The sequence below is a fragment of the Pan paniscus genome, chromosome X (assembly GCF_029289425.2).
Source record: "Pan paniscus chromosome X, NHGRI_mPanPan1-v2.0_pri, whole genome shotgun sequence".
NCBI classification, from domain to species: Eukaryota; Metazoa; Chordata; class Mammalia; order Primates; family Hominidae; genus Pan; species Pan paniscus.
The window spans coordinates 80,305,860-80,330,848 of NC_073272.2; the positions used below are offsets into that span (position 1 = coordinate 80,305,860).

The 24,989-nt window shown below is 35.3% G+C and overlaps 1 non-coding gene across 1 annotated transcript; it reads right to left on the bottom strand.

Annotated features, from left to right (window-relative positions):
• Window positions 1-493: 493 nt before the first annotated feature.
• LOC112438626 (small nucleolar RNA ACA64) lies at window positions 494-620 on the bottom strand. Its single transcript, XR_003027027.1, has one exon. It is a non-coding gene; the product is annotated as a small nucleolar RNA ACA64 (small nucleolar RNA).
• Window positions 621-24,989: the final 24,369 nt, after the last annotated feature.

Consider the following 24,989-nt stretch of genomic DNA (forward strand, 5'->3'; position numbering starts at 1 on the left):
GGGGGCTTAGAACTTTATTTTTGGTTTACACTTTTTATTTTATTTTTTAATTTGTGTGAGTACATAGTAGGTATATATATATATATTTATGGGGTACATGAGATGTTTTCATATAGGCATTAAATGTAAAATAAGCACAGCATGAAGAATGGGGCATCCATTTTCTCAAGCACTTATCTTTTGAGTTATAAACAATCCAATTACATTCATTAAGTTACTTTAAACTGTACAATTAACTTATTATTGACTATAGTCACCCTGTTGTGTTATCAAATAGTAGGTTTTATCCATTTTTTTCTATTTTTTCTTTTAGACAAACAGTTTAATTTGAAAAACAGAAACAGCTGAGTCTCCCCCTTTCCACAGACCTGGCAGTGTTGGGCTCAGGTGTGGGAGGACCAGTTTCCTGCAGAGAGAAGACAGAGTTAGGGGTTGGAGGCCAGATCCAGGGGCTAGACCATGTGAGTGGCCACAATGGGGCAGAGGCCACAGTGCCCATCAGGGCCCGGGTTTCACAGCTGCACATGGGGCAGTGCACATTGAGTTGAGGCCCCTGGAGGCTCTGGGTGCCAAATCTCTCCCATGGCCATGGCCAAAGCCAGGGGTGATATGCAACCAATGCCAGTGACCCCAACCACTAGTGGGATGTGTGTGGCCAACACTGCTGGACCTACCCAGGCAGAGAGACCATTCTTTTATTTTTATCTTTTGGTACTCATTAACAATTCTCACCCCCTGCTAGCCCCCCACTACACTTCCCAGCCTCTGTAACCATTCTTCTACTCTGTGTGTCCATGAAATCTATTTTTTTTAACTTTTAGATCCCACAAATAAGTAAGAACACGTGAAGTTTGTCTTTATGCACCTGGCTTATTTCATTAACATAATCATATTCAGTTTCATCCATGCTGTTACAAATGACAGGATCTCTTTTTTTTTATTATACTTTAAGTTCTAGGGTACATGTGCACAACATGCAGGTTCATTACATAAGTATACATGTGCCATGTTGGTTGGCTGTACCCATTCACTCATCATTTAACATTAGGTATATCTCCTAATGCTATCCTTCCCCACTCCCCCCACCCCACGACAGGCCCCGGTGTGTGATGTTCCCCTTCCTGTGTCCAAGTGTTCTTATAGTTCAATTCCCATCTATGAGTGAGAACATGTGGTGTTTGGTTTTTTTGTCCTTGTGATAGGTTGCTGAGAATGATGGCTTCCAGCTTCATCCATGTCCCTACAAAGGACATTAACTCATCCTTTTTTATGGCTGCATAGTATCCCATGGTGTATATGTGCCACATTTTCTTAATCCAGTCTATCACTGATGGACATTTGGGTTGGTTCCAAGTGTTTGCTATTGTGAATACTGCCACAATAAACATACATGTGCATGTGTCTTTATAGCAGCATGATTTATAGTCCTTTGGGTATATACCCAGTAATGGGATGGCTGGGTCAAATGGTCATTCTAGTTCTAGATCCCTGAGGAATCACCACACTGTCTTCCACAATGGTTGAACTAATTTACATTCCCACCAACAGTGTAAAAGTGTTCCTATTTCTCCATATCCTCTCCAGCACCTGTTGTTTCCTGACTTTTTAATGATCGCCATTCTAACTGGTGTGAGATGGTATCTCATTGTGGTTTTGATTTGCATTTCTCTGATGGCCAGTGATGATGAGCAGTTTTTCATGTGTCTCTTGGCTGCATAAATGTCTTCTTTTGAGAAGTGTCTGTTCGTATCCTTCACCCACTTTTTGATGGAGTTTTTTGTTTTTTTTTCTTGTAAATTTGTTTGAGTTCTTTGTAGATTCTGGATATTAGCCCTTTGTCAGATGAGTAGATTGCAAAAATTTTCTCCCATTCTGTAGGTTGCCTGTTCACTCTGATGGTAGTTTCTTTTGCTGTGCAGAAGCTCTTTAGTTTAATTAGATCCCATTTGTCAATTTTGGCTTTTGTTGCCATTGCTTTTGGTGTTTTAGTCATGAAGTCCTTGCCCATGCCTATGTTCTGAATGATATTGCCTAGGTTTTCTTCTAGGGTTTTTCTGGTTTTAGGTCTAACATTTAAGTGTTTAATCCATCTTGAATTAATTTTTGTATAAGGTGTAAGGAAGGGACCCAGTTTCAGCTTTCTACATATGGCTAGCCAGTTTTCCCAGCACCATTTATTAATAGGGAATCCTTTCCCCATTTCTTGTTTTTGTCAGGTTTGTCAAAGATCAGATGGTTGTAGATGTGTGGTAGTATTTCTGAGGGCTCTGTTCTGTTCCATTGGTCTATATCTCTGTTTTGGTACCAGTACCATGCTGTTTTGGTTACCGTAGCCTTGTAGTATAGTTTGAAGTCAGGTAGTGTGATGCCTCCAGCTTTGTTCTTTTGGCTTCATTGACAGGGATGCCCTCTCTCACCACTCTTATTCAACACAGTGTTGGAAGGTCTGGCCAGGGCAATCAGGCAGGAAAAAGAAATAAAGAGTATTCAATTAGGAAAAGAGGAAGTCAAATTGTCCCTGTTTGCAGATGACATGATTGTATATTTAGAAAACCCCATCATCTCAGCCTAAAATCTCCTTAAGCTGATAAGCAACTTCAGCAAAGTCTCAGGATACAAAATCAATGTGCAGAAATCACAGACACTCTTATACACCAATAACAGACAAACAGAGAGCCAAATCATGAGTGAACTCCCATTCACAATTGCTTCAAAGAGAATAAAATACCTAGGAATCCAAGTTACAAGGGATGTGAAGGATCTCTTCAAGGAGAACTACAAACCACTGTTCAATGAAATGAAAGAGGACACTAACAAATGGAAGAACATTCCATGGTCATGGATAGGAAGAATCAATATTGTGAAAATGGCCATACTGTCCAAGGTAATTTATAGATTCAATGCCATCCCCATCAAGCTACCAATGACTTTCTTCACAGAATTGGAAAAAACTACTTTAAAGTTCATATGGAACCAAAAAAGAGCCCACATTGACAGGATCTCATTTTTTTATGGTTGAATAGTACTCCATTGTGTATATGTATCACATTTTCTTTATCCATTCATCTATTGGTGGACACTTAGGTTGCTTCGAAATCTTAGCTATTTAAAAAAGTGCTTCAACAAACGTAAGAATGCAGATGTCTCTTCAATATATATATTTATTTTTTGGGCAGGGGTATATACCCAGCAGTGGGGATGTTGGATCATATGGTACCTCAAGTTTTAGTTTTGAGGAATCTCCAAACTGTTCTTCATAGTGGTTGTACATTTACATTCCCACCAATCGTGTACAAGGGTTCCCTTTTCTCCACATCCTCGTGAGCATTTTCTATTGCCTGACTTTTGGATAAAAGCCATTTTATCTGGGGTAAGATGATATCTCATTGTAGTTTTGATTTGCATTTTTCTGATGATCCATGATGTTGAGCACATTTTCATGTCTGTTTGCCATTTGTATGTTTTCTTTGATAAATGTCTATTCAAATCTTTTGTCCTTTTTTTTTGAGACAGAATTCTACTACTGTCTCCCATGCTGGAGTGCAATAGCATAATCTTGGCTCACTGAAACCTCCACCTCCCAGGCTCAAGCAATTCTCCTGCTTCAGCCTCCTGAGTAGCTGGGTCTACATGTGCATGCCACCATGCCTGGCTAATTTTTGTATTTTTTGTAGAGAGGGATCCCACTATGTTGCCCAGGCTGGTCTCAAACTCCTGCGCTCAAGTGACCTACCTTCTTCCTTTCCAATTTAGATGCCTTTTATATCTTTCTCTTGTTTGATTGTTCTTACTAGGAGTTCCAGTACTATGTTGAATAACAGTGGTGAAAATGGGCATTATTGTCATGTTTAGATCTTAGAGAAAATCCTTTCAGTTTTTCTCTATTCAGTAGGATACTAGCTGTGTGTCTGTCATATATGGCTTTTATTATGTTGACATTTATTTCTTCTATTCCTAGTTTTTTGAGGGTTTTTATCATGAAGGGATGTTGAATTTTATCAAATGTTTTTCAGCATCAATTAAAATGATCAGATTGTTTTTATCCTTCATTCTGTTGATGTGATGTATCACACTGATTGATTTGCATATATTAAACTCTCCTTGCATCCCAGGAATAAATCATACTGGTCATGATAAATTATCTTTCTAATTTATTGTTGAATTCAGTTTGTTAGCATTTTGTTGAGGATTTTTGCATTCATATTCATCAGAGATATTAGCCTGTAGTTTCCTTTTTATGATGCATCTTTGGTTTTGGTATCAGGGTACTACTGACCTTGCAGAATGAATTTGAAAGTATTCCCTTGTACTCTATTTTTTAAAAACTGGTTTGAGTAGGATTGGTATTAGTTCTTTAGAAGTTTGGCAGAATTCAGCACAAAGCCATTGGCTCCTGAGCTTTTCTTTAATGAGAGACTTATTATGATGGCTTCAATCTTGTTACCTGTTATTGGTCTTTCCAAGTCTTGGATTTCTCCCTGTTTTATTCTTGGTAGGTCGTATGTGTCTGGGAATTTGTCTATGTCTTCTAGATTTTCCAATTTATTGAAATATAGTTGTTTATAATAGCCACTAATGATCTTTTTAATAGCTGCAGTGTCGGTTGTAATGTCTCCTTTTTCATTTCTGATTTTATTTATTTGAAACTTCTGTTCTTCATATTCTGGCTAAAGGCTTGTCAATTTTCTTTAACTTTTCAAAAACATCAACCTTGTGTTTTATTTATCTTCTGTATTGTTTCTCCATTTCCATTTCATTTATTTCTGCTATGATCTTTATTATTTCTTTTCTTCTACTAACTTTGGGTTTTGATTTTTTTTCTAGCTTTTCTAGCTCTTTAAAGTGAATTGTTAGATAGTTTATTTGAAGTTTTTTTTTATATAGGCACTTTTAGCTATAAACTTCCCTCTGAGTATTGCTTTTGCTGTATCTCATAAATTTGGTTTTGTATTGTTTCCATTATTATTAGTTTCAAAAATTTTTTCAATTTTCTTCATTAATTTTTCATTGACCCACTGGTCATTGAGGAGCATGTTGTTTAACTTCAATGTATTTGTATAGTTTCCAAAATTTTTCTTGTTATTCATTTCTAGCTTTATTCCATTGTGGACAGAGGAGATGCTTGATATTATTTCCGTTTTTGAATATTTTTATATTTGTTTTGTGACTTAACATATTGTCTATCCTTGAGAATGATCCATGTACTGAGAAAAAAATTGTGTATTCTGCAGTCATTGGATGAAATGTTCTGTAAATATCTATTAGAGGCACTTGGTCTATATTGCACACTGAGGCTGATGTTTCTTTGTTTATTTTTTGGAAGATCTGTCCAGTGCTGTCTGCTGCTATTATTGTACTGGGGCTTATCTCCCTCTTTGGCTCTAATAATATTAATACTTGCTTTATATATTTGGGAGATCCAGTGTTGGGTGCATATATATTTAAAATTGTTTTATGAACTTGATGAATTGACCCCTTTATCATTATATAGTGACTGCCTTTGTCTCTTCTTATAGTTTTTGTCTGGAAATCTATTTTATCTGATATAAGTATAGATACTCCTGCTTTTTTAAAAATTTCCCTTCACATATGATATCTTTTTCCACCCGTTTATTTTCAGTCTATGTGCATGTTTTTAGGTAAAGTGTGTTTCTTGCAGGAAACAGGTAAGTGGGTTTTGTTTTTTTATCCGTTCAGTCAGTGTGTGTCTTTTGATTGGTGAGTTTAGTTTGTTTACATTCAGTGTTATTATTAGTAAGTAAGAACTTACTCCTGTCGTTTTGTTATTTGTTCTCTGGTTGTTTTGTAGTCTCATTTTTTTTCTTCCTATCTTCATTTAGTGAAGGTGATTTTCTCTGATGATATTATTTAGTTTCTTGCTTTTAATTTTTTGTGTATTTTTTTGTGTTTCTTGGTTTGGGCTTCTGATGAGTCTTGCAAGTGCTATCTTGCTACTCATTATTTTAACCTGATAGCAACTTGACACTATTTACATAAACAAACAAACAAGCAAAAAACAAATTAATAAAAACTCTCCTTAACTTTGTCCCCTGCTTTTTAACTTTTTTGTTGTTTCTATTTATATCTTATTGTAATGTCTATGGTTTCAAAAGTTGTAGCTATTATTTTTTTACTGGTTTATTGTTTAGTCTTTCTAGTTAGGGTAAGAGTGGTTTACATACCACAGTTACAGTGTTGTCATGTGTGTTTGGTTATCTGTTCCTGCGTTAGTTTGTTGAGGATAATGGCTTCCAACTGCATCCATGTTGCTGCAAATGACATGATCTCATTTCTTTTTATAGAACTATTTCACAGTATATATGTACCACATTTTCTTTATCTAGTCTATAATTGATGGGCATTTAAGTTGATTCCATGTCTTTGCTGTTGTGAATAGTGCTGCAATGAACATATGTGCACATGTATCTTTATAATACAATTATTTATATTCCTTTGGGTATATACTCAGTAATGAGATTGCTGGGACAAATGGTATTTCTGCCTCTAGGTCTCTGAGGAATTGCCACACTGTCTTCCAACTGACATGAGATGGTATCTCATTGTAGTTGATTTGCATTTCTCTAATGTTCAGTGATGTTGAGTTTTTTTTTATCATATGCCTGTTGGCCACATAAATGTCTGCTTTTGAGAAGCATCCATTCATTTCCTTTGCCCACTTTTTAATGGGGTTGTTTTCTTTCTTGTAAATTTGTTTATGCTCTTTGTAGACCTTTGTCAGATGGATAGATTGCAAACATTTTCTCCAATTTTTAGGTTGTCTGTTGACTCTGATGATAGTTTCTTTTACTGTGCAAGAGATGTTTAGTTTAATTAGATCCCATTTGTCAATTTTTGCTCTTGTTGCAATTGCTTCTGGCATTTTTCTTTTAAAATCTTTGCTTGTGCCTATATCCTGAATGGCATTGCCTAGATTTTCTTCTAGGGCTTTTATAGTTTTGGGTTTTACATTTAAGTCTTTAATCTATCTTCAGTTAATTTTTGTATAAGGTGTAAGAAAGGGGTCCAGTTTCAATTTTCTGCATATGGCTAGCCAGTTCTTCCAGCATCATTTATTAAATAAGGAGTCCTTTCCCCATTGCTTTTTTATGTAAGGTTTGTGAAGGATCAGATGGTTGTAGGTGTGTGGTATTATTTCTAAGTTCTCTATTCTTTACCATTGGTATATGTGTCTGTTCCTGTACTAGTACCATGCTGTTTTGGTTACTGTAGCCTTGTAGTATAGTTTTAAGTCAGGTAGTGTGATTCCTTCAGCTTTTTTTTGTTTGTTTGTTTTTGTTTTTTGTTTTTTTGGTTTTTTTTGCTTAGGATCGTCTTGACTATTTGGGCTTTTCTTGGTTCAATAGGAATTTTAAAGTAGTTTTTTTTCTAATTTTGTGAAGAATGTCAATGGTAGTTTAATGGAACTATTCAATTAATAACATTGAATCTATAAATTGCTTTGGGCCGTCTTACCATTTTCACGATATTGATTCCTCTTATCCATGAGCATGAAATGTATTTCCACTTGTTTGTGTCCTCTCTAATTTTTTTGAGCAGTAGTTTTGGGTTCTCCTTGAAGAGGTCCTTTACTTTCCTTGTTAGCTGTATTCCTAGGTATTTTATTATTTTTTTTAGCAATTATGAATGGAAGTTCATTCATGATTTGGCTCTCTGCTTGCCTATTGTTAGTGTATAGGAATGACAGTAAATATTTAACAATGATTTTGTAACCTGAAACTTTGCTGAAGTTGCTTATCAGCTTAAGAAGCTTGTGGGCTGAGACAATGTTGTTTTCTAGATATAGAATCATAGCATCTGCATGCAAAGATAGTTTGGATTCCTCTTTTCCTATTTGAATACACTTTATTTCTTTCTCTTGCCTGATTGCCTTGGCCAGAACTCCCAATACTACGTTGAATAGGAGTAGTGAGAGAGGACATTCTTGTCTTGTGCCAGTTTTCAAAGGGAGTGCTTTTAGCTTTTGCCTATTCAGTATGATACTGACTGTAGATTTGCCATATATAACTCTTATTATTTTTAGGTATGTTCCTTCAATATGTGGTTTATTGAGAGGTTTTAACATGAAGGGATGTTGAATTTTATTGAAGTCCTTTTCTGCATCTATTGAGATAATCATGTGGTTTTTGTCTTCAGTTCTGTTTATGTGATGAATCACATTTATTGATTTGCATATGTTGTACCAACCTTGTATCCCAGGGATGAAACCAACTTTATTGTGGTCGATAAACTTTTTGATGTGCTGCTGGATTTGATTTGCCAGTATTTTATTGACAATTTTTGCATCAATGTTCATCAAGGATATTGGCCTGAAGTTTTCTTGTTGTTTGTGTCTTATTTGTGTCTTATTTGTGTCTCTGCCAGTTTTTGGTATCAGGATGATGCTGATCTCATAGAATGAGTTAGGGAGGAGTCCCTCCTTTTCAATGGTTTGAATAGTTTCAGTAGAAATGGTACCAGCTATTCTTTGTACCTCTGGTAGAATTCAGCTGTGTGATTCATAAAATGTAGAAAATGTAAAGCTAGGTGTGATTCTAGAAATGATCTAATAGGAGGGGTGCAGTGGCTCACATCTGTAATCCTAGCACTGTGGGAGGCCGGGGCGGGTGGACTATTTGAAGTCAGGAGTCTGAGACCAACCTGGCCAACATGGCGAAACCCCATCTCTACTAAAAGTACAAAAATTAGCCCAGCATGGTGGCACATGCCTGTAGTCCCAGCTACTCAGGAAGCTGAGGCAGGAGAATCACCTGAACCCAGGAGTTGGAGGTTGCAGTGAGCCGAGATTACACCATTGCACTCCTGCCTTGGTGACAGAGTGAGACTGTCTCAAACAAGCAAACAACAAACAAATAAAAAAAAAAGATCTAAACAAAACCCTTCACATTTTACAGATGAAGATGAGGTCAAAATTCTTAAGTGCTCAAAATCATACATGTAATTATTAACAGTGGCAGAACCTAGACAAACCAGGTGTCTTGGCTATGCAAATTAATTCAATGAATACTTTTTTACTTTTGTCAGTAATTACTGATTTTTTAGATCTTGCTCTAAAATAATTAAATACTGTACTCTGAAGCTATAGAAATATAGATTATAAACTTCTGAACAACAATGACCAATAATAATCTGTTCTATATGGTAATATTTTAAGCATGTAGAATAGCTCATAGGTGCACAATATTTCATGAAGACAGTATTGTCATTACAAGTTTTTCTCAAAAATAGTATTATTTTGTTTATGGTAAGGTAATATTTTATCAGCCATTTTAGGGACACATATTTGTGTAAGAACTCCTGTGTTTTGTAAAATTTTTATTAGTATAAAATAATACAGTTTTGTCAGTATATTTAAAATGCTTGAAAGCATGCACAGGTAGCTATACAGTGAGAATATTTAAGATATAGTAGGGATGAGGAAAGAAAACTTTTTCTTTCCAATTTTAATATTCTGTACTTTTAAATATATTTTTAACAGTAAGCATGTTTGTCCTTTTAATATAAAAATAAGTTACACCGCATGATCTCACTCATAGGTGGGAATTGAACAATGAGAACACATGGACACAGGAAGGGGAACATCACACATTGGGGCCTGTTGTGGGGTGGGGGGAGGGGGGAGGGATAGCATTAGGAGATATATCTAATGTTAAATGACGAGTTAATGGGTGCAGCACACCAACATGGCACATGTATACATATGTAACAAACCTGCACGTTGTGCACATGTACCCTAAAACTTAAAGTATAATAAAAAAATAAAAAAATAAGTATTTCAACACTATCACAAAAACAGAAAAATCGCACCACTCAGAAAGAACCACTCTTAGTATTTTGTCACATTTCTTTCCAACCTGACATTATGCCTTATTTGTTTCCAAAAGTATCTGATTTCTGCTCTTGTTCCATTTGACAGTATGGCATAAATGTTTTCTTATGTCATTAAAAACTATTCATTATTTTTTTAATAGCTGTGAAGAATTACATTGTTTGGACATACTATAATTACTTTAGCTTAATATTCTATGTTGGTTTATTTCCCTTTGTTATCATAACTAAAGCACTATTAGACATAATCATGCATTAATCTTTGTGTGTATTTTGGATTAAGTCCTTACGATAGATTCATAAAACTTAAATTACTGGGTTAAATAATATGAACTTTTTTTTTTTTTTTTTGAGATGGAGTCTTGCTCTGTTGCCCAGACTGGAGTAGAGATGTGATCGGCTCTCTGCAACCTCTGCCTTCCAGGTTCAAGTGATTCTCCTGTCTCAGCCTCCCAAGAAGCTGAGACTACAGGTGCGCCACCACGCCTGGCTAGTTTTTGTATTTTTTAGTAGAGATGGGATTTCTCCATGTTGGGCATGCTGGTCTTGAACTCCTGACCTCAATTGATTCACCCACTTTGGCCTCCCAAAGTGCTGGGATTACAGATGTGAGCCACTGTGCCTGGCCTAATATGAACATTTTAAAAAGCTCTCCAAAAATAATACCAAATTACTTTTCAGAAATATACTAATTTATACTCCCACTAATTTTTTTCAGAGACAAGATCTCACTATGTTACCCAGGCGGGAGTGGAGTGGCTATTCACAGACAAGATCATAGCATACTGCAGCCCTGAACTCCTGGGCCCAAGTAACCCTCCTGCTCAAGTAGCTGGAACTACCTTGTAAGGTATGCCACCACGTCCCACTAATTTTATTATTTCTTCCAGTAGTGTGTGAAAGTGCTTTATCATGAAACCATCATACATATGTTTCTAATAGATTAGATAAAATCATTACTGTCTATTTTAGTTGAAATTCTTTGATTTAGTGAAATTAAACATGTTACTTGTTCATTAGCCATTTATATTGTATCTCCTGTGAATCATCTAATTACTTATTCATTTATATACTGGAGTTTTTGTATTTTTCTTATCAATTTGTATGAACTACTTACATATTAAGACTATAACCAACAAATATTAATTTCTGTAATATTTGTTGCAGGTAAGTTTTCTAATTTTGTTCTTTTTAAAATTTGATTTTTGCTGTTTTTAATGATGACGTTTATAAAATTCTATCCTATCTATTGTTTTATTTTATAATTTATTTCCCATTGTTCCTAAACTTAGAAAGTGACCCCTCATCCTGAAATTTATTGCATAATCAACTTTTCTTTTCTACTATTTTAAATTTTTATAATTTGATTTTTTTGTATTAAGAAAATTTAACTACTTTTTATCCAGCTGGAATTTATTTTATATGATGTGAGAGGATTGTTTATGAAATAGCCAATCAGTTGTTCCAGCATTATTTATTAAATATATTTACTTTCACAATTGTTGCATTATACTCTCTTTGCCATCTATTAAAGTGTTATACTAAGGTCTGTTTCTTCACTGTCTGTTCTGTTCCATTGATCTGGTACCAATGTTATTTTAATTTAATCATTGTAGGTTGCATTAAATTTTAATATCTGACAAGGCTAGCTTTCACACATAAGATTTTTTTCTCTTTTTCATTTTTAAGCCATTATCTTCTATTTGTTTTTTCAGAGAAACTTCAGAAAAATTTTTTCATGTTTTTCTTCTCCACTCTCATATTTTACATTGAGGGTATTGACTGCAATTGTTGTGCTATGTATGTTATGTTTCTTTCTTTATTCTTTACAGATGGGGTCTTGCTGTGTTGCACAGGCTCATCTCAAATTCCTGGCCTCAAGTGATCCTCCCACCTGGGCCTCTCATAGTGTCGGGATTACAGGCATGAGGCATTGCACTCAGCTTGTCATGTTTCTATTTACTTATTTACTTAACTTTTATACTACTTAGTGACTACTGTCATGTTTCTTTTTTTAAAAAAATTTTATTTTAAGTTTAGGGGTACATGTGCAGTTGTGTTATATAGGTAAACTTGTGTCATAGGGGTTTATTGTACAGATTCCTTCATCACCCAGGTATTAAGCCTGGTATCCATTAGTTATTTTTTTCTGATCTTCTCCCTCTTTCCACCTTCCACCCTCCAATAGGCCCTAGTGTTTGTTGCTCCCTTTTATGTGTCCATGTGTTCTCATCATTTAACTCCCATTTATAAGTGAGAACATGCGGTATTTGGGTTTCTCTTCCTGCATTAGTTTGTTAAGGAAAATGTCTTCCAGCTTCATCCATGTTCCTGCAAAGGACATGATGTTGTTCTTTTTTACGGCTGCATAGTATCCCATGGTATATATCTACCACATTTTCTTTATCCAGTCTACTATTGATGAGCATTTAGGTTGATTCAGTGTCTTTGCTATTGTGAATAGTGCTTCAATAAACACATGTATATGCGTCTTTATGATAGAGCAATTTATATTCTTCTGGGTTTATTTGCCGTAAGGGGATTGCTGGGCCAAATGTTATTTCTGTATTTAGGTCGTTGAGGAATCGCCATACTGCTTTCCACAATGGCTGAACTAATTTTTATTCCCACCAACAGTGTATAAACATTCCTTTTTCTCTGCAACTCCTCCTACACCAGTTATTTTTCAGTAATAGCCATTCTGCCTGGTGCGAGATTGTATCTCATTGTGGTTTTGATTTGCATTTCTCTAATTGTCAGTGATATTGAGTTTTTTTTCATTTGCCTGTTGGCCACATGTATGTATTCTTTTGAAAAGTGCCTATTCTTGTCCTTTGCTTAGTTTTGAATGTTTTTTTTTTCTTGTAATTTTGTTTAAGTTCCCTGTACATGCTGGGTATTAGACCTTTGTTGGATGCATATTTGCAAAAATTTTCTTCCATTCTGTAGGTTGTCTCTTTATTCTGTTAATAGTTTCTTTTGCTGTGCAGAGCTCTTTAGTTTAATTAGATCCCATTTGTCAGTTTTTGCTTTCGTTGCAATTGCCTTTGGCATCCTCATTACCAAATCTTTGCCCATTCCTATGTCCAGCATGTTATTGCCTAGGTTGTCCTCCAGGGTTTTCACAGTTTTGGGTTTTATATTTAAGTCAAGGAAGGGGTCCAGTTTCAATCATCTACATATGACTAGACTGTTATCCCAGCATCATTTATTGAATAGGGAGTTCTATCTTGGTTTTTCCTGTTCTTGTTAGCTTTGTCAAAGATAAGATAATTGTAGGTGTGTGTCATTACTTCTGGGCTCTCTACTCTGTTCCATTCATCTATGTGTCTGTTCTTGTACCAGTACCATACTGTTTTGATTACTGTAACCCTGTAGTATAAAGTTGGGTAACATGATACCTCCAGCTTTGTTCTTTTTGGTTAGAATTGCCTTGGATATTTGGGCTCTTTTTTGGTTCCATATAAGTTAAAATTGTTTTTTTCTATTTCTATGAAGAATGTCATTGGTGGTTTAAGAACTTGGCCAGGCATGGTGGCTCACGCCTGTAAACGCAGCACTTTGGGAGGTTGAGGCAGGTGGATCAACTGACATCAGGAGTTTGAGACCAGCCTGACCAACATGGAGAAACCCCATCTCTACTAAAAATACAAAAATTAGCCAGGGGGTGGTGGCACATGCCTGTAATCCCAGCTACTCCGGAGGCTGAGGCAGGAGAATTGCTTGAACCTGGGAGGCGGAGGTTGCGGTGAGCGGAGATTGCGTCATTGCACTCCAGCCTGGGCAACAAGAGTGAAACTCCATCTCAAAAAAAAAAAAAAAGAACTTCTTGATTGTTGACCTAATTTTATTATTTACTCAAAAGTCATTCAGTGTCTTATATCCAATCATGTGATCAAGTTTTGAATATGTGCCATGCGAGGATGAGAAGAATGTATATTCTGTTGTTTTTGGGTGGAGACTTCTTTAGGTGTCTATCAGATCCATTTGATCCAGTGCTGAGTTCAGGTCCTGAAGATCTTTGTTAATTTTTTGCCTTAATCTGTCTAATACTGTAAGTGGGGGCATTGAAGTCTCCCACTATTATTTTGTGTGAATCTAAGTCTCTTTGTAGGTCTCTAAAAACTTGTTCTATGAATCTGGGTGCTCCTGTGTTGGGTGCATAGAGATTTAGGATAGTTGGATCTTCTTGTTGAATTGAACCCTTTATAGGTAATGCCCTTCTTTGTTTTTTTGGATCTTTGTTGATTTAAACTCTGTTTTGTCTGAAATTGGGATTGCAACTCCTTTTTTCTGTTTTCCATTTGGTTTATTTATTTATTTATAAACATTTATCCCACTCAGTGGCTACTGTCATGTTTCTTGATTCACTTAATTACACCTTTAAATGTTTCAGTGAAATTTTCTTTACAAAGGTTCTGCATATTCCTTGTTAAAATTTTAATTCACTCAATAATGTTAATTCTTCTGGAATTCAGATAGATCGATGTTGTTTTGTACCCATTATGTGCTAAGCATTGGCCTAGACGTTTGCATGTATTATTTATATTTCTCACGAGAATTCTGTGTAGTAGGCATTTATTATGCTCATTTTAGAGATAAGGAAATTAAGACTCCAAGAGATTTAATGGCTTGCCCAAGGCCTGGTAAATATCAGGGCTCTGTTAAGACCTCTGAAAGAGGTCTTCTTCTCTCACCAATTTATATTGTTTTAATTGGTTATTGCTAGGCACTAAGAAAGCTATTTAAAATATATATTTTTTATTCAATCACCTATCTACCTGTCTGTCTATATTATTTATGGCAGAAAAAAAAGAGGTTTTATTGTTTTCATTTGGTTGACCAACTAGGAGAGAGTTCTGGGGTGGTTAAAAAGCTGTCTTACACTGGAGAAAGTGGCTTTGGCACAACCTCCAGTTCAGAAGGATCATGGGAAGGCTGTTGGGTGTCATAGGTCACTGGGCTTGGGAGAATCCAAGTTGTCAACAAGAAGTTTTTGACCAGCCAGGTCTGGGGCCTGCAAGCCTGTAGAGGTGGGTCAGGTAGTCATCCATCTTCTCAATGAGTTTCACCTCCTATTAGGAAGTGATATTCCAGGAACTCACACCAATGGGGGGTCTCTGCTGCTCCAAACTCAGACTTAGCAGGCCTGGTTTAGGCTCTTTTTCAGGACCATGATGGCTTCCTTCGCAACCCCACTCATCTTGGGATGTCTTCTTCATATCCAGGCAGAGAGTTTGGCCACAGCATTGGTTTTTCATCTTTAAGAGATGCTCAGGCTGGGCATAGTGTGATCATGGCCCACTGCAACCTTGACCTCCAAGGCTCAAGCTATCCTCCAACCTCAGCATCCCAAGTAGCTGGGACTACAAATGTGCACCATCATGCCCCACTAATTTTTAAAGATTTTTTTAGAGGCAGTGTCTCACTATGTTGGTCAGGGTGGTCTTGAACTCCTGGGCTCAAACAATCCTCCTGACTTGGCCTCCGAAAGTATTAGGGTTACAGGTGTGAGCCACCATACCCAGCCTATTGTTTTATATTTTAAATAATATAGCTAAAGTTAAATCACTAGTCCTCAAGTACCTACCCTTTCTTCAAAGTGCATTACAATACTAAAATCTTTCTACAAGTGTGTTTGATGTGAATTTCTTAGTTTGAGTAACCTTGCTTCCCACCTGAGCTAACATCATCAAATGCATTTTATGTGTATCCTTTGAAATTCTGATGAGCTAATTAGTAATTTACTTCTCTCGAAATAGCCCTTTCCAGCATGATGCAGTAGAAAGAGTAATACTGTGAGGGTCAGGAAACTTTTGTTCTAATCCTGGCTCCTTCATTAATTGTACAACTGTGGAAAAATCACCAATTTCTTTAAGCTTTAAAAAAAATATCTATACAGTGAGTGTACTCCTAGCTGTAAAATTCTATGACTGTAATCTTTAGTTCCATCCCATTAATTCTTCCATTTAAATTTTCGATATCCATTCAATGAAGATGCAAGTCTCTTATTTGTTACCTCTTTCAAGATACAAATACTCATTCAACACATCCCCACTCCATTTTACTCTCAATTGTCCTATATTTTCTCTTTTTCTTCTTAGTAAGGTGCTTTATGAAGCCCCTGATTCTTTGTAGGCAAATTTCATTTTGTCTTAAAACCTGTTTATCACCCCCAACAAAATCTGGCTGTCACATGAAGACATCAGTTTCTCTACAGTCTTTCTCACTGGAGATTTTACCCGCAGACACCTAAAGCATATGGTAGCTTCCCCATTGCCCAGCTTCTGCACCATGGGCAGCTTCTTCAGTGCTCACCTCCCAGAGTTTCCATTGATACTCCTTGCCCCTCAGGCATTATTCTAGCAGACAGCTTCCAAATGAGACACATTGGCATGATTAGCTTTCCCAGGCTCCTTAGAGGGTGATTTTCCGGTAATCCCTAAAGGATTAATTCCTAGCAAGTTCCACCTGCGTAATGCCACAGTGACTGATCTTTCATGTTAGCGTCCACTCCAACAAGGTCTGGATCTCAGCCCTGGGCTGGAGTGGGGTGGGAATGCTCTTCCTTGGGTGCTCTATTTCAGCCCTAGAAGTAGTAGTTGCTCCTTATTTTTGCTACTCTTATATTCTTTAAAGGTCACCTTACTGTTTACTAACCAATCCCTCATTATTCCCGTCTGCTGTTATATATAACATTCTTTATCTTAAACTTTCCTCTATTCAATTTACTGTGTGCTCTCTCTCTTTCTCTCTCTCTCTTTTTCTCTCTCTCTCTCTCCTAGTTGGACTAAGACTCATACTGAAGTCTCTATGCCTTTTTAGCTTAATTTACTCCTTAATCCCTTCAATCAGGCTGCTATTCCTACTGCTACTGTGGAAAAAATGTGAAATCTAACCATCTTTCTCCATCCTGTGGTTTCGCTGCTTGGGACAGAATCCTCTTGAAATTCCAACTTGGGCTTCTATGATACTATACCATTCCATTTGTCTTCCTGAATCTCCAATTGTCCCTTCTGTTTTCTATATTTACTCTAATTTCTTTTCATGTTTCTTAGTTGTTATTACCAAAGTGTGAATATTTATCCCTTGGCTATTTTCTGTTTTCTCTCTTCTCTAGATAACTCATAGTCTCTTGGCATTAGCTACCATCTCTGATTTAATGACTTCCAACTTATGTTTATAGTCCTATCATCTCTCCTCATCTTAGTTCTATATTATTCATTTTTTTATCCAACAAATATTTCCTGAATGCTTACTCTGTGCTAGGCAATGTGGTAGATATTTGAAATACAAACGTGAACAAGGCACATTTCCTACACATGGCAAGCTTATTGACTGATGGCGAACACTGACATGTAAACAGAATATTATCATACAGTGTGGCAAGAGCTGCGGTTGAAGTAGAAAGTATTATTGGAACATAAAAAAACTCCTAACCTAATCTTGGTGGAGGTCATGGAGGATTTCCCAGAGACTGTAATATCTAGCAGAGAACTGAATGATGAGTAGGAGTTAACCAGGTGAAGAAGATTGAAGGGGTGGATAAGGTTGGAAAGTCAGTTCCAGACAGAAAAAACAGCATGTATAAAAGCCTAAGTGTCATAGAGAACATGATGTTTTGGGGCGAAATTCAATTAGTTCAGACCATGTCGTTTCAGATCAATTAGCTAGACCATAGAGTTTAAGGGGAGAGTGACTAAACTTAAGCAAGCAGAAGTTAGAACTTCAAATTGTCTACTTTTATATTTATATTGTCTACAATTTTATATTTTATTTAACATGTACCTCTTTAAAGGAAACTTTCCTGAACTATTTTTACTACTAAAGTTATACAGATTTTTCCCTTCTCTCAATTCTACAACATTATTTATTAATATTTCACTTAACCCTATACTCTTGGACCTTGTTCCCTAGTTGTTTTATTTCCATTTAAGACTATTTATTGAGTATTTTGTATTCCAAGCTGCTGTGACGAGCACAAGAGATATAGGGGTGAATGAGATAGGACTCTTGAATAGCAGACTTTCTTGAATGCATGTCTTACCTTTTCAGCAGATTGCAAGCTACTTGAAGCCTGGGGCTGTGATCTAAGTTTTATAATAAATCTGTTTCTATTTAGAATAACTAGAAATGAAAAAAAATCAAGATGGACAGTTGAAAGTCTTAGGCCAATAAAGTTCTTTACAAATATCCCTAGGTGATGTAGTCACATTTTCAGGTATATGGAACAAATGTTCCATATATGTTCCATATATTAAATGGCATAATATATTTGGATTTTTAAGACTTTATGAATGAAAACTTTTATTTTGTTCAAGTGCCTATCACAGCAAATACTTCAAATATTTATCAAACTTGTATTCATTATTAGTTTCTGATAAACTGTAACTTGCATACATAATCTAGGGTTTCTCAACCTTGTCACTGTTGACATTTTTGGGTGCATAATTTAGTGTGTGTGTGTATGACGTGTGGGTGCTGTCTTGTACACTGTAGCATGTTTAGCAGCATTCCTGATTTCTTCCCACTAGATGTCTCTACCACACCCCTACCTAAGTTGGACAACCAAAAGTGTCTCCAGACATTGCCAAATATCCTCTGGGGAGAAAATCACCCTGATTGAGAACCATTGCAACTCTATTCGGAGATTCATGGTACGCAGTTTTATGTTAAAAACAACCCCAATGACCTTGATTCCAATATTCAAAATAGGACTCCTACATTTGCATTTTAACAGAGGTCTGAGGACCCCACCCCACCCCCACTCACATAACAGTCAGTTTTTTGGCAGGGAGCATTATACTCAAGAAATCTTCATTTGTTTTTTAGAAATTAATATGAAATTTACTAATTCTTGGCATTGCTTTTCTCTCAATTAGAAGTAAACATTTGTTAGCCATGCATTGTGCTAAGGGTTCTGAAGGCATTATCTCACTTTAATTCCTATAACAACCCTTAGAAGTTGGTATTATTAGAAGTTTCTTCTGCATGTGAAGACACTGAGGTTTAGGACACCTCAATGACTTGTCCAAATTTATGCAGCTTGTGGTGTATTTGGGTTTCAAATCCAGATCTCTGACAACAAAACCAGTGTACTTTCTACTAATCACATGGACTGACATTTCTTTCATTTCAGTAATTCTCCAGTAGAAATGAGTTATATATTAATTATTATTAGCAGTGGAGGGTGGTGGATCAAAAAGTTCTCATTCTAACATTAGGGAAACAGTTACTAATTTTATCCATTTTATACTCCACATCTCAGTTTTTATGTTGCTTAATGTTATAACCTACCAAAAACTCATCAGTTATTCAGCTCTAACAGGTTTCTAAACTAGAAGGGAAAAAAGATTGATTTCCATTACATACAAATAGATGTGTTTTAAAAATGTGTTAGGAGGATAAGGATATAGTCACTCTGTGGTAGACGTTTTAGTAGGATTAGAGAAGTTTCAGTAGTCTTGTTGATCTTTTGTTCAATCAAAAGTAACGTCTATTTATTCAGCATGATGCAGTTTAAAGGGTAGTGTGTTAGAATGAGGAAGGACTCTATATATTTTAGTCCTTGTCCTATCATTAATGTAATTAAGACCCTGAGAAAGCTATTTCTCTACTCTGAGCCTCATGTTCCTCACCTGTAAAAGGAAGAAAGTGGTCCACATGATTTCTAAAGTCCTTTTCAGCTCTACCATTCTAAAAAGAATTGTGTTGTAGAAAACTCCTCAGAAAGAAATAGAAATTATGAATAAACCATCATATAAAACACTACTAAGACTTTACTTTTTCAAAAAAAAAAAAAGACTTTACTTTTTCGAATGAATTAATGGCACTTGCAGTGACCTGGATGAGATTGGAGACTATTATTCTAAGTGAAATAACTCAGAAATTGAAAACCAAACATCGTGTGTTCTCACTGCTATGTGGGAACTAAGTTATGAGGACATAAACGCATAAGAATGATATAATGGACTTTGGGGACTTGGGGGGAGGGGTGGGAAGGGGGTTGAGGGATAAAAGACTACAAATAGGGTGCAGTGTGTACTGCTCAGGTGATGGGTGCAACAAAATCTCACAGATCTACTAAAGAACTTATGTAACCAAATACCACCTGTAGCCCCAATAACCTATGGAAAAAATAATTTTAAAAAGTTACTTTTAAAATAAAAAATGATTGATGGTTGGATGATAGTAGAACTTCAAAATTATATGTAATACTAAAGTTGTTGGTTCCTTAGGGTTTTTATGTGATTGTTTTAAATTTGATTTTCATTTTACTCCATTCTTGCTTAAGGACTTTTTCTTACATTTCCTCTAGGTGGTGCTCCATAACCAAAAATCACTTTTTAGTCTAGTAGCTATCAAAAAATATTCTTAGTCAACAAGACACCCTCCTTTGTCTCCAAATTCTGTATTATATTTTATCTATGTCACAATTTATAGGATACTGGCACCATAAAACATAAATATATGTTTCTAAGTTCTACAAATTAATTTAATATAGCACAAAGCACCATCTGTATGGAATAATACCATCTGTTATGCCATGTACTGATCCCATTTCTCATATCTGTGTTATGGCAGCTAGCCATTAATTGGTATTAGATGTTCAGAATCCTGTTGATATGCTAGACGATCTGTCTGTCATTTATAAAATGAAGGTATTAAAAACATAGGGCACCTAGAGTTAAATTTTCTTTATGCATATTCCACAGATGTGTTGTGAATATTTTAAAGACAAAATATTTTACTTATGTATCATATATTTTATTACTATTATATTTATCATTTCATAGTAGTATTAAATTTAAATTCATACATAAAATATTCTAGACCAAAAAAAGATTTTTCGACTTGTGTTTTTAAAAAGGTTTTGAATTACATTCAAATTAAAAAAAAAAAAGCTATCATTGCATTTTATCTCTTTCTACTTAAATATCCTACCATTCTCTAGTTCTCTAGTCTTCTTAAGGAACCGACTACTTCTACAACTCTAATCCTCCACTATTGCTCTGCTTCCCACTCTAACCCTGAAGGTCAATGATGCCAATTCCTTGGTATCTAAATATTCAAAATTTTCAAGTTGAGTACCAACTTGAAAGATACGATTATCTGTCTCTGTTGTTTTTGTGTATGATTTCTATTAGATAAGATCTTGTATTAAGCTGCTATTTTGAAAGAATTACTCACCCAGCAAATGTTTAAATTAACCAACATTGAGTATTTAATTTTTTATTTGTATCAATTGTTAGTACGGATAATTTGAAATCTAATTACATTTTAATAACAAATTATACCGATTTTTAAAAATAGGTAAACACTCTCCACCAATGAGCAATGATTAGAAGTGAATTTGGCATAAAGTGAAGGTTAGCATTTGATATTACTTAGGCTTTTTTTTTGTTTGGAAATGCTGCTACAATAAAGATAATATTAAAAAATTTAACACCATGCATTTTATTTCTTGAATTAAAAACATATATGTATGAGAGAATGCATTTGGCTATTAAAAATGACCAACCACAAAACCTTATTACTTTATTAATTTTTAAAGTTTTATTTATTTATTATTTTTATTTTAGGTTCAAGGGTACATGTCCAGTTTTGTTATATAAGTAAATTGTGTGTCACAGTGGTTTGGTGTACAGATTATTTTATCATCCAGGTAATAAGCATAGTACCCTATAAGGAGTTTTTGAATTCTTTCCCTCCTCCCACCATTCATCCTTAAATACACATATGTCCATGTGTACTCAATAAAACTCTCTTACTTGTTTTAATGCTCCAAGGTATTTCAGGCTGCAGATTTCCTCCAGTTGTTATTTCACAATATCAGTTAATCAAAGGGCATATTTAAAATTGTGATGTAGTGATGTTACTTTGAGAGGCCAACTAAGATATCAGAATGCAAATATTCTCAGGATATTAGAAATAAATTTTGAGTTAATTATTGTGCTAACTCCTTTAAATAAATTGCCCTACTATTTTACCTTTAGACTCTTGTACATCATTTTATAAAACTTTGCAAAACCATTGGTGTTTCATCCTTGAGTTATGGCCATTCAAGTTGAAGTTGACTACCATCTTGTTTATATTGGAATTAAATTTTCTTTTAAATAAAACTATGACATAATGATCCATCTGTTTAAAAAATATAGAACAACGTTTTTATACTAGCAATTTGTTTGATTAACTTATTATCCCTTCCTAGAAAATAATATTGTGTTTAAAACAGAGAAAGCCTCACAATAATTAAAGGTCAGCAAACCAGGAATCTAAAGACAAGTTCTGGGCTTGACTCAGGTCTAAAGATTAGGTCACAGCTGTGTATATATATGGGCAATTGATCTAATCTCTTTATTTCACTTTTCTTGCTTGACCAACCCCAAAGCATAAAGCACTAGATAAATGCAAGTTATCATTATTATAGAAAAATATTTACCCTGATTATCCCCTCATAAATGCAAACTTTGCAACAATATGCCTACCATAACTGTCAAGGGCAGAAAAACACTTTCTTTCTATAATATACTCTATGAGATTCTCTGCTCCAACCAGGCTTTTGCCCAACTGCAGCAGCCTTTCAGCAGAAGTTGGCACCTTTCCAGGTTGCTCTGGCAGTTGCCACATTAGGTACTGAACAGTGACAGCTGCATACTTGGGAGACTACCTGAGCACAGATGCTTCTAGCCTTTCACCTCCAAAAAGGAGCCATGTAGTTCACATTGAACATATACATTGCTGATGAGCGGAGAGCAGGAGAAGAAGAGGAGGAGGAAGAGAAAAACATGACAAAAAATTCTCCTTCTCATAGAGTCATAGAATTTTAGTAATGGAAAGGAACTTAAAGGTCATCTTGTGTAATCACCCATTCCTTTTCCTCATTCTACCCAGCACCTTTATAGACCTAAGGAGATTTTCCTCTATGTTTTATAAATTGCATAGAGACAAAAAAGAAAAAGTATATGTGATTCAGTTGTCAGTGAAAAAGATACTGCTCATGAACTTTCTAAACTGTGCACCCACCTATATCAGAAATAAATGATGGAAACAAAATATAAACAATTAAAATGTCATTATCACAGCTCTTAGAAACAAATGGGTAAAATATGGAAGTGAGTGAAAATAAAACCTGGACTCCAGTGAATCTCTGCAATTGGTGTATTATTGATTTCAGTAGCAATATTATTTATCTATTGCTGTGTAATGAATTACCCTAAAACTTAGAGGCTTATACAGTCAACTGTAACACAAATAACAATCATTTGTGTTATGGTTTTTGTGGGTCTGGAATCTGAGCATAGTTTAGCTGAAAGCCTCTGACTCAGGGATTTTTACAAGGTTGCATTCAAAATGTTGGCAGCTGCTGTCATCTCAAAGCTCAACTTGGGAATGACTTGCTTCCAACTTCTCTCACATGGTTCCTGGCAGGCCTCAGATTCTGCCTGGCTGTTGGCTAGAGATATCAGTTTATTGCCATGTGGGCCTCTCCATAGGGATGCTCACGATATGATAGCTGGCTTCCCTCAGAGCATGTGAGTGAGATGAAAGAGAAGGTGTACAAGATGGAAGCCACAGTTTCTTTGTAACCTAATTTTGGAAGTGACATTCCATTGCTATTGCTGTATCCTGTTTGTTAGAAGCAAGTTATGAATTCCAGCCCACATTCAAGGGGAGGAGAGTAGACACAAAGATGTGTATACCAGGAGGTGGAGATCATTGAGGGCCTTCTTAGAAGCTGCCTACTATAGTAGCCTTTTTAATTCTATCATTTTAAAATGAGGAGGACAAGCAATTTGAAAATGTTTTACTATGACTAATTCAACATCGTAAATTCTAGTACATACAATATGGTTTGCTGAGAGTAAGCATATTCAAATTAATTAGCTGAATAAGTTTTTTTGGTGTTTCCATATAGTTTATATAGATTATTAAAATTAAATATTGAGAATTCCAGTTCCAGCTAGTCCTTACTAAACCTCCCCCTTACAGCTAAGAAGGCAAATTGGCTAGGGATCTTGAGGAATAACTGGTGGTGAGTTAATGAGTTCTTCTAGAGCTTTAGGATGCATATATGAAGAGCAGACTTCATTATAGAGTACAGAAATTTGGAATGTATTACTCTTTTGGCCCACATGACATTTCTTGGAAAATTATTTTTTTAAAAAAAGTATAACTTTGGTATGATATTGTTTACTGGTTATCTCTTTAAAAAATATATCCAGTACATAAAATGAACTGAGGGTACTTTCTGTTTAATTGAACCTGCAAGTTACTTGATTTGAATGAATATGAACATATTCTTTAATTGTAACTTATTCTTTATTCCCTCTTCTATATTGTATGTCTTTATTTAGTAACATTGTAAAGCCAAGATATCATAATATGAGATGTAAAATTTTATAATATCTCTTTTGAAGCTCCATTATCTAACAGTATGATGCTATCTCTAAAAACATTTTTTATTCAGATAAAGTTTCTTAATATGTTTTAGGCAATAGTAAAATCTTGCTATGTTAGATATATTTATATTTTGTTGACAATGTTGCATGAGTTTTTGTTTGGAATAAAAATTATAATGTCTCTAATTTATCGAAATTCTATTTATCTACAGGTGTGTGACTCATTTGTAGGTAAATGAGTTTATTGTGAATAATTGCAAAGACTAATCCATGTGTGAAAATAGTCATACTAGCTTCCTATTATGTTAAAATTTTACAAAAAAGCTCATATTTTTTCAAGCTAACATATATCAAGTATTTACCATATGTCAAACACTAGGCTAAGGACTTTAAATGCATTATCTCATTAATGTTCACATTGCCCTATGAGGCAAGACCTATTTATATCCCTATTTACTGGTGAAGAAATTGAGGCTAATGAAGATTACAGAGTCAGAATTTAAACCTAGGTCTTGGTGATATGAAAATTCCTGCTCTTAACCACCATGTAATACTGACTTTCCCATTCGTATAAATGACTTTGTATGTTGTAGATCAGTCCAATTTGACTTCGGTGGTTTCAATAACAGGTATTTGCAAAGCTGCTCATGCTTTGGCTATGGTATGGCTGGCGGGTTGCTTGCTTGTTAGTTTGCTTAATTGCTCATTTGTGATTGGTTATACCGTGTGTAACTTTCCCAG